The sequence below is a fragment of the Lampris incognitus genome, chromosome 3, assembly GCF_029633865.1.
Source record: "Lampris incognitus isolate fLamInc1 chromosome 3, fLamInc1.hap2, whole genome shotgun sequence".
NCBI lineage: Eukaryota > Metazoa > Chordata > Actinopteri > Lampriformes > Lampridae > Lampris > Lampris incognitus.
The window spans coordinates 21648218-21663099 of NC_079213.1; the positions used below are offsets into that span (position 1 = coordinate 21648218).

Sequence of the window (14882 nt, forward strand, 5' to 3'; positions counted from 1 at the left end):
ACCGCTGAAAAATGCGTTCCTCAGAGACGGGACACGTGCGTCGTGAAACCACGTTGAACGGCAAATATAAGCAAACGTGCCCACTCGGGAGTGTTTGGCACTAAGGGTGTGTGTCTGTGTGTGTTTGTGTGTAGTCTTGTTTCATAGGAATTCACATAATCAGAAGCATGTGGGGTCTCGGACGTACGTGCACACATGAACAACAAGCGCGCACTCACACGGAAAAGCAGCCCTGGTAACAGCAAGGGGTCATAAATAATTCTCCAGGCGTGCCGTCTGCCGTGTGGAGAACTTGATCCCGCGTTATAAAGAGGAGGTTCTGCACTGTAAAACACACAAGGCTGGGTTTTAGCTGGGTAATATAACGCACACACGGCCTCTTCTTTCCATGTTCCACTCTGTGTTCCCTTTGTATCGCACAGATGAGCGAGGCGAGGGGAAAAAAAAACCCCTCTATAAACACCCCGAGGACACAAAATCTCCACGTTTCACCCGCGTCTCGCTTCTCCCTCGTGACACACTTTCTCTGTTCATCTGAGAAATCAAACCCATGGCTGCCTATTTATTCACACAGGCAGTAAGTAGCAAGACGCTTCGTAACAGGAGACAAAGAGCCAAAGAATTGAACCCGTGTTGTGCACGGATTACAATGTCAAAAGAGCGTCCGGGTAGCATGGCGGTCTATTCCGTTGCCTACCAACATGGGGGGCGTCGGTTGGAATCCCTTGTGTTACCTCTGGCTTGGTCGGGCGTCTCTACAGACACAACTGGCCGTGTCTGCGGGTGGGAAACAAGATGTGGTGTGTGTGTGTCTTGGTCACTGCACTAGCGCCTCCTCTGGTTGGTCTGTTCAGGGGGGAATAGCGTGATCCTCCCATGTGCTACATCACCCGGGTGAAACGCCTCACTGTCAGGTGATAAGAAGCGGCTGGCGACTCCACATGTATCAGAGACGACATGTGGTAGTCGGCAGCCCTCCCTGGATCGGCAGAGGGGGCGGAGCAGCGACTGGGATGGCTTGGAAGACGGGGGTAATTGGTCAAGTACAATTGGGGAGAAAATGGGGGGAACCCCCCCCCCAAAAAAAGAGGACCCTACGTTTGACCTCATCCGTTTGCAACGGCTCTGATACAGGTGCAAATAAGACAGATAACAGTGTGTACATATCTGAAATGGAGACAGGCCAAGTATCAGCTGTCTAGCAGGTTGTCTGAAATTGTCTAGCAGAAGTCCAGTGACTTGGAAGGAAGGAAGAAAGGACGAAAGAAAGATGTAAGAAAGAGAAAGAAAGAAAAAAGAAAGATGTAAGAAAGAAAGAAACATGCATATATATATATATATATATATATATCTATACATACACACACATATACATACATACAGATGTGTGTGTGTGTGTGCATTCTGTCTATCTTTCCATCTGCCCATTCATCAACCTATCTTTAAATGGCAGCACCATGGACCACTTTATTTACCATTTCAGACTTCTTATTTCTCTCTGTGTCGCTCTACTGGGTTGCAGTTCATTAGCAGCAATCGAAGCAGAGGTGCCGAACCACCCTGCTTAGCTAACAGTTGTCTCCGGGAGATTCTCTCAGGCAATGTTCAGACAGCAGACAAATCTGATTTATTTTTCAAATCTCATCTCTAAGACTTAATACTTGCACTGTCATTTGCATGTGATCAACACAGATTTGCATGTTGAGGCAGACATTCTCATTTGCTGGTGTATCTACGTGTGCAGCAAAACGCGAAAGCTGCACACACCTGCAACCGGCATGTTTTCCCATAACCCGAGGTCCAGCAAGCTGTCAGCATGGAGACAGCCCCTATTCTCAACGCCTTGGTGAAAATGAGACGTCAGCGACGGAGGAGGTTGGTATGCGGCGTGTCGCGCTCTGCTGTGGTCATCACCGGCATCACTGTGCAGCTAGGGGAAGACACTTATTTTTAATTTCTGTTGGTGGATTCAAGCTCGGCTGCTGGGGCTGATCTCCTGGCTCTCCTCCACTGGTGCCCCATGGTTTCATTTTATCACAGCCATGTGTGTACTGACCAGGACTGTCACTAATGAATATGTGGGTAATCAAGTAATCTACTGATTAGTCTGACAATTAATCAAGACTCACTCTGACCAAATTTTATGTTGTTGGCACTTTAGCTGAAAATGGTTTGAAACTTCGGACATGCTTTGGCTCCTCTTCCTATCTGCTAATCTGTGCTTTCTTCAATTCTCTTGACTCAAATAACCCGCTGCCTCATCTGCATGCAACAGTAATGATCATCCGAGCACTTCTTTGCCCTACGCGGTCACGCATAAAGGGATAAAAAAAAGAAGCTTCCAGACAGTTACAGTTATAATGAAGGATTAATTTTGTGATCGAGTGACCTGATTACTTTTTACAGCCCTAGTACTGTTGCATTCATGCCTGGTGCTGTTGTGAGTGATGTGCACGGGACTTGTGGTTTGATCCGAACGGTCAAAACGAAAGGCACTGACAGAACTGCGACTTTAACTAGGTGGTAGAATCCATCCATCCATTATCCAAACCGCTTATCCTGCTCTCAGGGTCGCGGGGATGCTGAAGCCTATCCCAGCAGTCATTGGGCGGCAGGCGGAGAGACACCCTGGACAGGCTGCTAGGCCATCACAGGGCCCACACACACACACACACACACACACAAACACACACACACACACACACACACACACAGAAGGAGGAAGTTTTGTGCTGACATTTGAGCAGAGTTTTTCTGTCCAAAGCTCAGACACTTTTCATTCCAATCTTTCCTGTGTTTGTATTTGTGTATGTTTATGAGTGTAGGTGTAAGTCTTTGTGTGTTTAGAGTTCTGCACAAGTGTAACAGTGAACGTCTGGGGAAACTAGAAGTTAAATCAGTTCATCTGGACACAACTTTTTGTGGAGCTCTTCATCCTACGTCAGTCCAATGACACATCTCCTGTATCACTCTCTCCATTCCCACCATCTTCTTCACCTATCTCTGCTCTTCCTCGCCTCACGCACTCTCTCAATCTTTCTCACTCATATCCTTGATCCTCTCTCACCATCTTCAAGCACCTTAATCAAATGTCCATTGTTTCAGTATCCCTCAATCACAATCAATCACACCTCTCTGTCTTTCTCATCATCCAATTTTTGCTTTTTCACATGACCCATTTCTCTCTCCCCTCTATTCCATCAGCAATCTCTTTCTCTCTCTCTCTTTCACCACAAGCTCTTTCCCTCTCTCGTCACTGATCTCCCTTACACTTTTTCTCCTTATCCATTTCTATCACCCGCCTCTCCGTTTAACACGTCTTCCTGCCTCTCTTCCTCTCGCTCCCTTTCTTCATCTCTCCTTTGCCACCCCCACCTACCCATCAGCGCTGCCTCAGCTAAAGGCCTCCTCAAAAATATGAAATCACTAAAGTGAAGTTTGCCATGAGAGTCCAAGGTGACTCTGTCAAACTTCCTTATTCTTCCCCGTCCATTGTTGCCCCCCCACCCCACCCCTTGTGTCAGGCTGGCCATATTGGCAGAGACAGATGAGATGCTGACTGACAAGCACAACAGATCAAAGGAGGAGGTAGAGGAGGGGGAAACTGTGTGGTGGTGGTGAAGGGCTTTGGGGGGGGGCGGGAGAGGGAGGTGGAGGAGTAGGGCTTGAGGGAGAAAAGAAGATGCAAACTGAAGGGATGAGCGATGAAGACGATGTGTCTTTGAGAGACAGACAGGCCTTAAACTGAAAGAGCAAGAGCGACAATGATCTTGGAGTGAGAGATTGAAAGGTGAGGGGAATAGATGAGAGGGAGAGAAGAAGAGAGGGGGAAGCATAGAGATGATGGAGGAGGAGAGTGATAAAGGGCACTGCAATGTCAGTGTGTGTGAAAAGTGCTGCGCTGGCTCTCTGACCAGTCAAAATGTCTCATCCCCCCAAAACAAACTGGGTTGACACGGGACTCACTCCCAGACAGTAACGAACCTTCGTCAGATGATGTGAAGGTGATGTGGCGTGATGTAACATGATTAACGAGCCCTTTTGAGCTGATGTAACTATTTAGTTGGCTACTTCTGTTGCAGTTCTACTGCAATTGTGTTCATGTTACTCCCGGTGTGTTTGTGTATATGGAAAGTTTGCCAGAAGTGAGCACTCCAGGCTGTCTAAAATCCCCACTGACTACATAAGGGATAACAACACAAGCCAAATCACAGGTGCACAATGTGAGTGTGTTGTTTTGATCTGGTTCTGGCATGTTTCTTTTATTTCATTTTATCTCATGTGAATTAAAATTGAAAAATTGTAGAAGCGTGTACGCATGTGCATGTATGTGTGTATGCATGTTTGTGAGGGGGGGGCGGCGGCACGGTGGTGCAGCGGTTAGTGCGGTCGCCTCACAGCAAGAAGGTCCTGGTTTCGAACCCCAGGGTAGTCCAACCTTCGGGGGTCGTCCCAGGTCGTTCTCTGTGTGGAGTTTGCATGTTCTCCCCGTGTCTGCTTGGGTTTCCTCCGGGTTCTCCGGTTTCCTCCCAAAGTCCAAAGACATGTAGGTCAGGTGAGTTGGCAGCACTAAATTGTCCCTAGGTGTGAAGGTGTGTGTGTGTGGGCCCTGTGATGGCCAGGCAGCCTGTCCAGGGTGTCTCCTCACCTGCTGCCCAATGACTGCTGGGATAGGCTCCAGCATCCACACGACCCTGAGCAGGATAAGCGGCTTGGATAATGGATGGATGGATGGATGTTTGCGGGGACAGTTCGACAGAGCCATTAAGGCTGCAGCTTCCATGTCTAACCTCCCCGTCTCTTGGCACAACAGGTCAACACACAAGTCACACAGATCCACCTTGCGTCTAGTGCATTTGCACCAATGTGTGTGAGGTTTTTTTTTTTTCTCCAAAGGTAAGACGCAGTAAGGATTCTATAACTTCATGTAAGTCCTTCCTCTTGGACCCAATATTTTCCATGAGCTGCAACCATTAGAGACGCCGATCAGTATACAGGTACATAGAGGACTGGAGACCAACTGGAGCAACAAGAGTCTCCACTGTCAACAGAGAAATTAGTTTGTGTGTTTAACATAACAAGGTAAAAATACTTTGATACTGTACTTAAGCATCTTAAGAAACACCTTTGTTACTTCCTATTGTGTGTGTGTGTGTGTGTGTGTGTGTGTGTGTGTGGGTGTGTGTTGCCGACCATTACAGAATGGACAAAGCTCAGCAGAGCTGAAAGAGACAAATACATTGAGCAGAGATGGAGCATGGGGAGTAAAAAAAAAGGTGATGTGAGGGTAACAGGAGCAGAAGAAGAGAGAAATAAAAAAAGGGGGGATGAGGATGAGCTTAATAGGTAGAAAGGGAAGGAGATGAAGGGAATGGAGAAAGAAGAGCACAGAGATAGATTATGAGGTTATGAGGAGGTGAGCTTTCGAGAGAGGAAAGGATGAAATATTGATGTCTGCCCCAGTGTGTGTATGTGAGGAAGTCAGTGAGAGGTGTGATGGAGTGTGTGTGTCTGGCACTCCTTGTAGGGGCTTGTGTTATTGTTTGGGGTGACTATGGGGTCAACCATGATGACAGACAGCAAGGATGGGGGTCTAGGAGGGGGTGCAGGGGCCACCTCCCTTGGGACAGTTACACCACAATCTCACTCCCCCCCACTACACACACATACACACAAGAACCAAAAACCTTCAAGTACATGTGTGTGATTTGTAGATTTGGTTCTGTATTCTGTTTCCTAGTTGGCCCATTCTACAAACATTATGCACTGTGACAGCGGTGCACCCTACAGCATTTAATCAATCAAGTTAATGTATTCCTTGTACAGTATGATAACTTACTGAACTTGTTTTTTGAAATATAATCATTTGAAATTTATTCAGAAGTAGGCAGGAAACATAATTAATGCTGGTTGTCACATGCTCAGCGAACATCAAAGAGAATTGAATCAGTTCATCTGGATACAATGTTTACTGAGGGAAACGTGTCACCACTCATCTAAGTGACCTCTTCAGTCTCAACTGACCTCTTCAGTCTCAACTGACCTCTTCAGTCTCAACTGACTGCAGGTATCCCCACCTTTATAAACAATACCGCGGCATAACGAGCGGTATTGTTAATTTCAAATGCAAATATGGGCGTGACCATTAACTAGAGTTTCAATGGCCATGTGTAGTATTCACAAAGGATTTGAGAATGTTTGCAATCGCAGCATTGTAAGATGGTGACAGAAGTACTCTTAAGCACCTCCCCCCCTCTCGGTTCAGGGATGATCGCTCCCTCTTCACATAGATGGCCACTTTGACTCCCCGTTCAAACCAGCGTTCCTCCCTATCAGGGATGTGCACACCCTCATCCTTGCTCAGAGAACAGTTTGCCTGGGTAGTATCGGGGAGTAAGGCAACAGGTTTCCTCTACAGAAAAAAACAAAACAGGTATTTGTCCTACTTTACAACACTTCAATGGCAAAAGTCTAGCTGTGGAGATGGGTGGGCAGTGTAAGCATTCTTCTGTTACATTTCACGTACTCCAAAATGGCTGAGAGGGTTATTGCATTGTGACATCATCCACAATAGCTCGCTGGAAAAAAGAAAAACGATGGAGGTGCATTCCCCGTGCCAATCCCGGACAAAATGACCCCCTGTGGTCATATGTCCTCCCACCGACCCCGTATTGGCACGCCCACCGGAAGCGCTATTCCTCTTTCCATCTCCAACTAAATGAGATCGGTCGATGGCTGTTTCTCTCTCGCTGGGACCAAGAGTAAAACTGCAAATACGCAAGTAATCTAGTGATATACTGGTATATTAGATACTAACTTATAGTTAGCTTACCTTTTATCGCCAAGATGTTCGTTAATCCGGTCGATGTGGCCGGATTCTACGCTTGGTGAGGGTGTGTTAAACCGGCGACGCTCCAATGGGACCCCCATCCGGACTGTGTCTCCCATATCCCGCATGTTCACTACACGGGCTACTTGAGGGATGTAGACCGTAATGAGATCGACTGCAATTTCTGTAAAACCATCAGAGGATCGGGGCGCCAAAGGTGGGCTGCCCTGTACCGTCAAAGATGGGGACTTGCAGATCCCTTCGCACCTGCTAACGAGGCGGCTAGCATGGTGCTACCTAGCTATAGCCATGGGGCGGAGGCTAGCAACATCCCTCCGATGCTTCCTAGCTACAGTCACGGGACGGCGGCTAGCATTAGCATCCCTCCGGAGCCAGAGGCTATCCCACCATCAGGGATAGTTAGAGAGGACTGGATCAATGAGATCCTATCTCTCCCTGGTGAATCCGTGGCATGTTATTCGGCGGGTGCGGAACCCGAGGATTCACTGCCTGAGGAAGTAGACGATCAGAGCGTGGAAGACGACCAGCCAAGTTCGTCTCAACCAAACAAAGATGGCGACGCCATGCAACGTGGGTCCGAAACATTCCTCGCTAGTTTCCGCGATCTGTTTGCGCGAGCGGTCAAGTCTGCCGACATCGTTACCGAGCCGGGCAATCCTCAAGATCCGGTGGTAGCCGATTTTCCACGAATGGCAGAGAGGGTCAGGGACTCCACTCTACCACCTTATCCTCACATCAAACGAGCGTTTAAGCGGGCGGAGGCGGATCCGCTACTTAAATCGTCCTCAAAGTTCAGTCAGAAGGGGGTTGACGTCTTAGCAGTCGAGGTTAGGAACCTGAACTACAAAGACTGGAAAATTCCGCAACCAGAGAGGGACGTTTTATCTTTCAACCCTAACACCAAGGTGGGGTCTCGCGATACTCCCAAACACCCTTCGCAGTGGGGCCAACAGGTGGATCGTTACGTGTGTGATGCATGGCACGCCAGTACACGTGCAGCTGGTGTATCGGCTCTCACGTTCTTCCGGGGGGAAGATCGAGGGTAGCACGGTTTTCACGCACCCGCTCATGACGCAGTACCTGTTGGGTGCTAAGAAGTTCTCAGCTAAGGAGCTTACGAGAGCTGAAACTTGGGATGCTTCCCTTGTTCTGCGCGCACTAGAGAAAGATCCCTTTGAACCCATGTCTACGGCAGACATGCGTTATGTCTCGGCTAAGCTGGCTGTGCTCTTGGCACTTACCACCGCAGTGAGGGGTTGTGAGCTCACTGCACTCACCATCAAGGGGATGGTGTTTTCTGGTGATCTGATGGTCACGCTCTTTACAGACCCCAGCTTCGTGCCCAAAACTGTCTGTCCTGACGCGTAGGGCCCCGGTGGTGATACACGCGTTTCATCCGTCACCGGTGACTAGGGATGAGAAACGCTTGCACCTCTCGTGTCCTGTACGGACTTTACGCATTTACATGCGGCGCACAGCAGATATTCGTAGGTCGGACAGGCTGCTGTTGACCTACAGAGTGAGCAAACCAGGTTATGCTTTTTCCACCCAGAGGCTAGCACACTGGCTGGTGGATGGTATTACGGAGGCGTATACCAAAGCGGGTAAAACAGCTCCTAAGCTGAAGGCGCATTCTACCCGAGGGACTGCTACGTCGATAGCTGTGTTGTCAGGTATCGACTGGGAAGTCATCCGCCAGGCGGCGGTTTGGAGTGGTGAGACCACTTTCTTACGGCATTATTACCGGCACGTTAAGGTGCGGTCGGTTGCCGATGCTGTTCTGGAGCAGGCCTCTTAGGATGCTCTCATCAGAACGCGTACCCCTTCCCACCAGGGGTTTGAAGGGTTCATTGGACGGCTAGGGAACGGAGGCACGAATCCTGTCGTTGTTCAATGCAATAACCCTCTCAGCCATTTTGGAGTACGTGAAATGTAACTTTGGGTTCGCGAAGCGAACCCTAGTTATATGAACAACGACAAAATGGCTGAGAATAGAGCCGTTCTCCTCCTACCCGGGCCACAGGTGTGGAGCTCATTTAGTTGGAGATGGTTCGACTTACAAAGAGGAATAGCGCTTCCGGTGGGCGTGCCAATACGGGGTCGGTGGGAGGACATATGACCACAGGGGGTCATATTGTCCGGGATTGGCACGGGGAATGCACCTCCATCGTTTTTCTTTTTTCCAGCGAGCTATTGTGGATGATGTCACAATGCAATAACCCTCTCAGCCATTTTGTCGTTGTTCATATAACTAGGGTTCGCTTCGCGAACCCAAAGTTTCTAGTTTTGGAGCGTTTTATAGCTCCTCCAATGCCATACTACAAAAAGTGCAAATAGAAACGTGAGAAGCCTTTCAAACAAAAATAAAGATAGGTTACACATATCACAAGCAGCCTCAGTAAATCACAAAGCAGAGCCCCTGCAGTAACTTGGTGTGCAGTGTCTTCACCATAGGTGATTTGAAGTGACAAAAACATGGTCTGTGGCACCTGGATCTTAACCCCTACCTTCTGGTTATGTGACCGTCTCTAGCCAATATGTCACAATTCTCTTTTAACTAACATTATTGGGTTTTTGCTTGCGGCTGACTGCTACACATTAGGCCATTTCCACAGGATTAGCAGGAGAATCTGTCAATATGCTAATGGCCATCACAGTGGAATTTTACTCCGTGGAGACTATGGTCACCATGGAGACGTTCTCCCAACATTCGATCAGCATTATAGAGATGCTCTGTCTGACATGACACGTTTTCCCTATTGTGGATCGAAAAACGTTACTATCAAACTATCTCATATTATGCTATCTTACAACTTCAAATGGTTTGGTTTCTGTTGTGGAAGTAAAAAATGCCAACAGGACCTCTTTTGGTTAGGTGAACAACTTGTACTATTTCATATTTTATATATATATATATATGTAACTTTTTTCCCCAGAAACCGTCAATGGTGTTGATAAAAGTGCTCAACAAATGAGGAGTGGATATATATATATATATATATATATATATATATATATATATATATATATATATATATATATGGTAATCTAGGTTCCCACTTTGTGACAAGTGGCTGATGAAGTGAACCAACATCCAGAAGGTGAACATTTCATGGTATCCTTTTAACAGCCATGCTCACACTGCCGCACTGAACCACTTGTTAATTTCATGCTTCATGCAACAGGAATTATTTGGTCTTTGTCTATCATGAGGGGGTGTGTGGGTGTCTGTTTGTGTGTGGGGAGTGGTGGGTATGTGCATCTTTCAGTTAACAGCATCTCTCCTGATCTCTCACTCCTATTCTCTTGTTCCAATTCCTCTTCATTAAACTTGATAGCAAATAGGAAAAACAGAAAGGCAGACGTTGGTCAAGAGGGATCAAGGGAGCTAAAAAAAAAAGATGTATTAGGGCTGTTGATCGATTAAAAGAATAACTAAATCCCTCAATTTGCTGTGAATAATTGCGATTAATCACTTTTTCTTTCTCTTCTTAAGACAGAAGCTTGTAAAAATGGATATTTAAATGTAGCAGAATGGAACTAATGTAGAATCTACACAAAGGAAGTATGCTTAAATTCAAATACTTTTGTTTAATAGCATCTTTTTAACTCTGAACACAGATTCTCTCCTGCGAACTACAGATTTCCAATAAAACCATCAAGGCCATCAAAATTGACTGTCAGCTTGAAAATCATATTTCTTTTCTGCACTAACAACAATACTAACAAAACCCAGGCCTGTATGTTGAAGTGCCAGCTGAATTTCAAAACCATCAAGGTTCCCAGCTTAGAAGGCAATAATTTCTTGTATGCACTAATACAAATGATAATTAACAGCAAAAAATGTGTTCCATGTTCAAGTGCCAGCTGCATTTAAAGTGTAGTGAATTCACGATGTTCATTACATGTTCATTAATAATGGCACATCACAGAACCCCATATGCACCCCAATGGCACATATCTAATATTCTCCCTGAGGGGATGAGGGCTGGGAAAAATTACAGCCTACTGCTGTGAGAAAGCTGAGATGAAGGTTACACACTGTAAAGGCCCTTTCACACAACATGACAACGGCACCACGGCACTCTCAAACCCATTGTTTCCAGTGGTTTGCGTTGCGCCATGATGGCTTTCCGCTGCGTCAAGCAAAGCGCAGGTGCAGCATGGCACGCTGTGACAAATAACTGCGCGGCCAATAGAAACGAGGCAGCCAGCCAGGCAAGGAAGGCAAAATGGAGAAAAGTTAATATAAAATAAAATAATATAAATAATAAAAAACAAAATATAAAGATAATGAGGATAATGATGAACTTGTCCTGCTAGAAGTTTTGAAAACTCTGCCTATTTTGCTCTGTCGTCCGGGACTTCCCTTGAACACCTATTCAGATGTGCGCTGTAACTAGCGGTGCACACAGCACAAATGGTGTTGTGCACCAGGGAGGGAAGAAGACAGCTCTCCACGTGCCAACAAGCAGGATGGAGAGCACACAGTCGAATCCCCCAATATGTCTGTGAAACAGCCTCACACTTTGCCACCACTTCCTAGCAAACACAACAAAGCTGTGTTCATTGCGTTAATTCTTTTAAAATGTTAAATATTTAAAATTAATCGCACAAATGTGTTAATTTTGACAGCACACACACAAACAGATCTGCCAAAACATTAAAACCACTAATAAGAATTTACTTGACTCACTGGATTATTTTGCTCCTAATTTGGTGAGCACTTTCCCTACCATTGAGTGTTTCTTTAACAAAGTTATATAGATATAATACACACACACACACACACACACACACACACACACACACACACACACACACTAGAGAGCTAGAAAAGCAACAGCAAGAGAAGAATATAGAAAAAATGAAAAAGCAGATGGAGAGAAGAATGCAAGAGATAAAAAGAGACACACCTAGAACAAGGGAGAGAAAGGAAACTGTGAGCCCTAGAGACATGCTGAGAGAGATGCAGGAAATGAAATAGAGAGAGAGAGAGAGAAAAAGAGAGAGCAGGAGAGTGAGAGAGAGAGTGTGTGAGTGTTTGCATGTGCATGTGTGTGTGTGTGTGTGTGTGTGTGTGTGTTTTCTAGAGAAATATGTAATATAGAAAATATGAAGAAAACTAATGTCATGATTTTTCAAAAACATACCAAATGTCACAAGAAAAAAAATACATTGAACATAGTCTGGGGTATAACTACCTTGGCATAATCCATATACCATAAAAGCATCAGGGAGTTTCAATAGGGCAGTGACTGCACTAAAAGAAAAAGCTTTAAGAGCTCTAAATGCATAAATTTTGCATTTAGAGCATCTAAATGCTCTAAATGCTGCGCTGGTCCTTGGGAGTGACTAGAAAAGACCACAAGAGAAAGGAAGAAGTGAGAGCTACGTTCAAGATCAGAGGAATGGATGAGAAGTTGAGAGACAAGATTGAGATGGTTTGGACACGTACAGAGAGAAGGCATAGACTATATAGGAAAGAGGGTATTGGACCTGGAAACACCTGGCAAAAGAAAAAGAGGAAGACCAAGGAAAAGACAGAGACCAGACAGAGGAGGACATGAGGGGCATTGGACTGCAGAAGAGGGCTGCTTCAGACAGAAAGCTTTGGAGGGCAAAGATCCGCTGTGGCGACCCCTGAGAAACACGGAACAAGCCCAAAGAAGAAGAAATGCGCTAAATGCAAAATTTTAGTATTTACAAATTCCAATTAAAATCTGGCTTAAAACATTTGATAGGGTCGTCCTGCCAATTATGCTGTATGGTAGTGAAGTATGGGGTCCACTCAGTCGTCATAGCTATACCCGTTGGGACAAACATCCCAAAGAATCTCTACATGCAGAATTCTGCAGATACATTTCACACCTACACAGAAAAACACCAACAAATGCATTTCAAGCAGAATTAGGCTGATACCCACAACATTCAAAGACAGCACTCAAATTTTTTAATCACCTTAAATCCAGCCCCCTAGAGTGCCTCCATTCTAAAGCACTCCAGCCCAGGAGCTAAGCCCAGAACAGAGCCCTCTGTGTCAGGTGGTGCAGAGACTATCTGCCCCCTCTCAGACACACTCGGACCAGCCTCACAGCAACACCGCTTTCCAAACACCAACCAGAGTCCATCCATCCATTATCCAAGCCGCTTATCCCAATCGGGGTGGCGATGCTGGAGCCTATCCCAGCAGTCATTGGGCGGCAGGCGGGGAGACACCCTGGATAGGCCGCCAGTCCATCACAGCCCAAGTCCATCACAGCCCCCCCCCCACACACACACACACCTAGGGACAATTTAGTACGGCCAATTCACCTGACCTACTTGTCTTTGGACTGTGCGAGGAAACCGGAGCACCTGCAGGAAACCCATGCAGACACGGGGAGAACATGCAAACTCCATACAGAGGACAACCCGGGACGACCCCCAAGGTTGGACTACCCCGGAGCTCGAACCCGGGACCTTCTTGCTGTGAGGCAACCACACTAACTACTGCACCACAGTGCCGCCTCCACCGAGAGTAAACCAATTTATAAGAAACTAAAAGCCAAAGTAGATTATGTGGCCCTAAAAAGAGATTATGAATTGGCAGAACATCTCTCTCCTGTCAGAGACAGAAAGCAGAGAGAGGTCCTGACCAAGTACAGGCTCAGTGACCACCAATTGGCAATTGCAAAAGGAAGAAACAAAAAAAAAAAAATCATGGCAACCAAAATCAAACAGACAGAGATGCACTTCATCCTACGGTGTGAAGCATTCAATGAAATAAGGAACATTTTCATGAACAAGTTGAACTCTTTAATTTCAGATTTCACAGAGCATAATGACCTCTCAAAATTAAAAATTCTCTTAGCAGAAGGGGACAGGGTATAAATTGCAGCCCAATATGTATCAACATACTGCATGTTGAGTTAGTGATGTAGACACACACACAACCACACAGGATATGTAATTAATATACACTGCTCAAAAAAATAAAGGGAACACATAAGCAATGCAATGTAGCTCCAAGTCAATCACACTTTTGAGATATCAACCTGTCCAGTTAGGAAGCAACACTGATTTGTGAATCAATCTCACCTGTTGGTAAATTGTCTAATTTCCACCTGGAGGAAATTAGACAATTTGCAAGACAACCCCTATAAAAGGAATGGATTTGCAGGTGGTGGCCACAGACCATTTGCCTGTCCTCATCTTTTCTGGCCGATCTTTGGTTAGTTTTTCATTTTGCTAGTGCCCTCACCACTAGAGGTGGCATGAGGCGGTATCTGCAACCTACAGAAGTTGCTCAGGTAGTGCAGCTCATCCAGGATGGCACATCAATGCGTGCTGTGGCAAGAAGATTTGATGTGTCTCCCAGCACAGTGTCCAGAGCATGGAGGAGGTACCAGGAGACAGGCCAGCACACCAGGAGACGTGGAGGGGGCCGCAGGAGGACAACAACCCCGCAGCAGGACCGCTATCTGGTCCTTTGTGCAAGGAGGAACAGGAGGAGCACTGCCGGAGCCCTACAAAACGACCTTCAACAGGCCACTAATGTGCAGGTTTCTGCTCAAACAGTGAGAAACAGAATGCATGAGGATGGTATGAGGGCCCGACGTCCACAATTGGGGCCTGTGCTCACAGCCCAACACCGTGCAGCCGATTGACCTTTGCCAGAGAACATCTTGGTTGGCAGATTCGCCATTGGCGCCCTGTGCTCTTCACAGATGAGAGCAGGTTCACACTGAACACATGTGACAGATGTGAGAGAGTCTGGAGTCGCTGTGGAGAACGTTCTGCTGCCTGCAACATCCTCCAGCATGACCGGTTTGGCGGTGGGTCAGTGATGGTCTGGGGAGGCATATCCTTGGAGGGCTGCACAGACCTCTACGTGCTAGCCAGAGGTACCATGACTGCCATTAGGTACCGGGATGAGATCCTCAGACCCATTGTCAGACCATATGCTGGTGCAGTGGGCTCATGCATGACAATGCTCGTCCTCATGTGGCCAGAGTGTGTCAGCAGTTCCTGTATGTCGAGGGCATTGTTG

At 46.5% G+C, this 14882-nt stretch overlaps 1 protein-coding gene across 1 annotated transcript in view; it reads right to left on the reverse strand.

The window, feature by feature from the left end:
- Nucleotides 1-14882, reverse strand: part of tbc1d22a (TBC1 domain family, member 22a) — a 238848-nt gene that overhangs the window by 37441 nt on the left and 186525 nt on the right. The gene's annotated exons all lie outside the window — the stretch shown is intronic.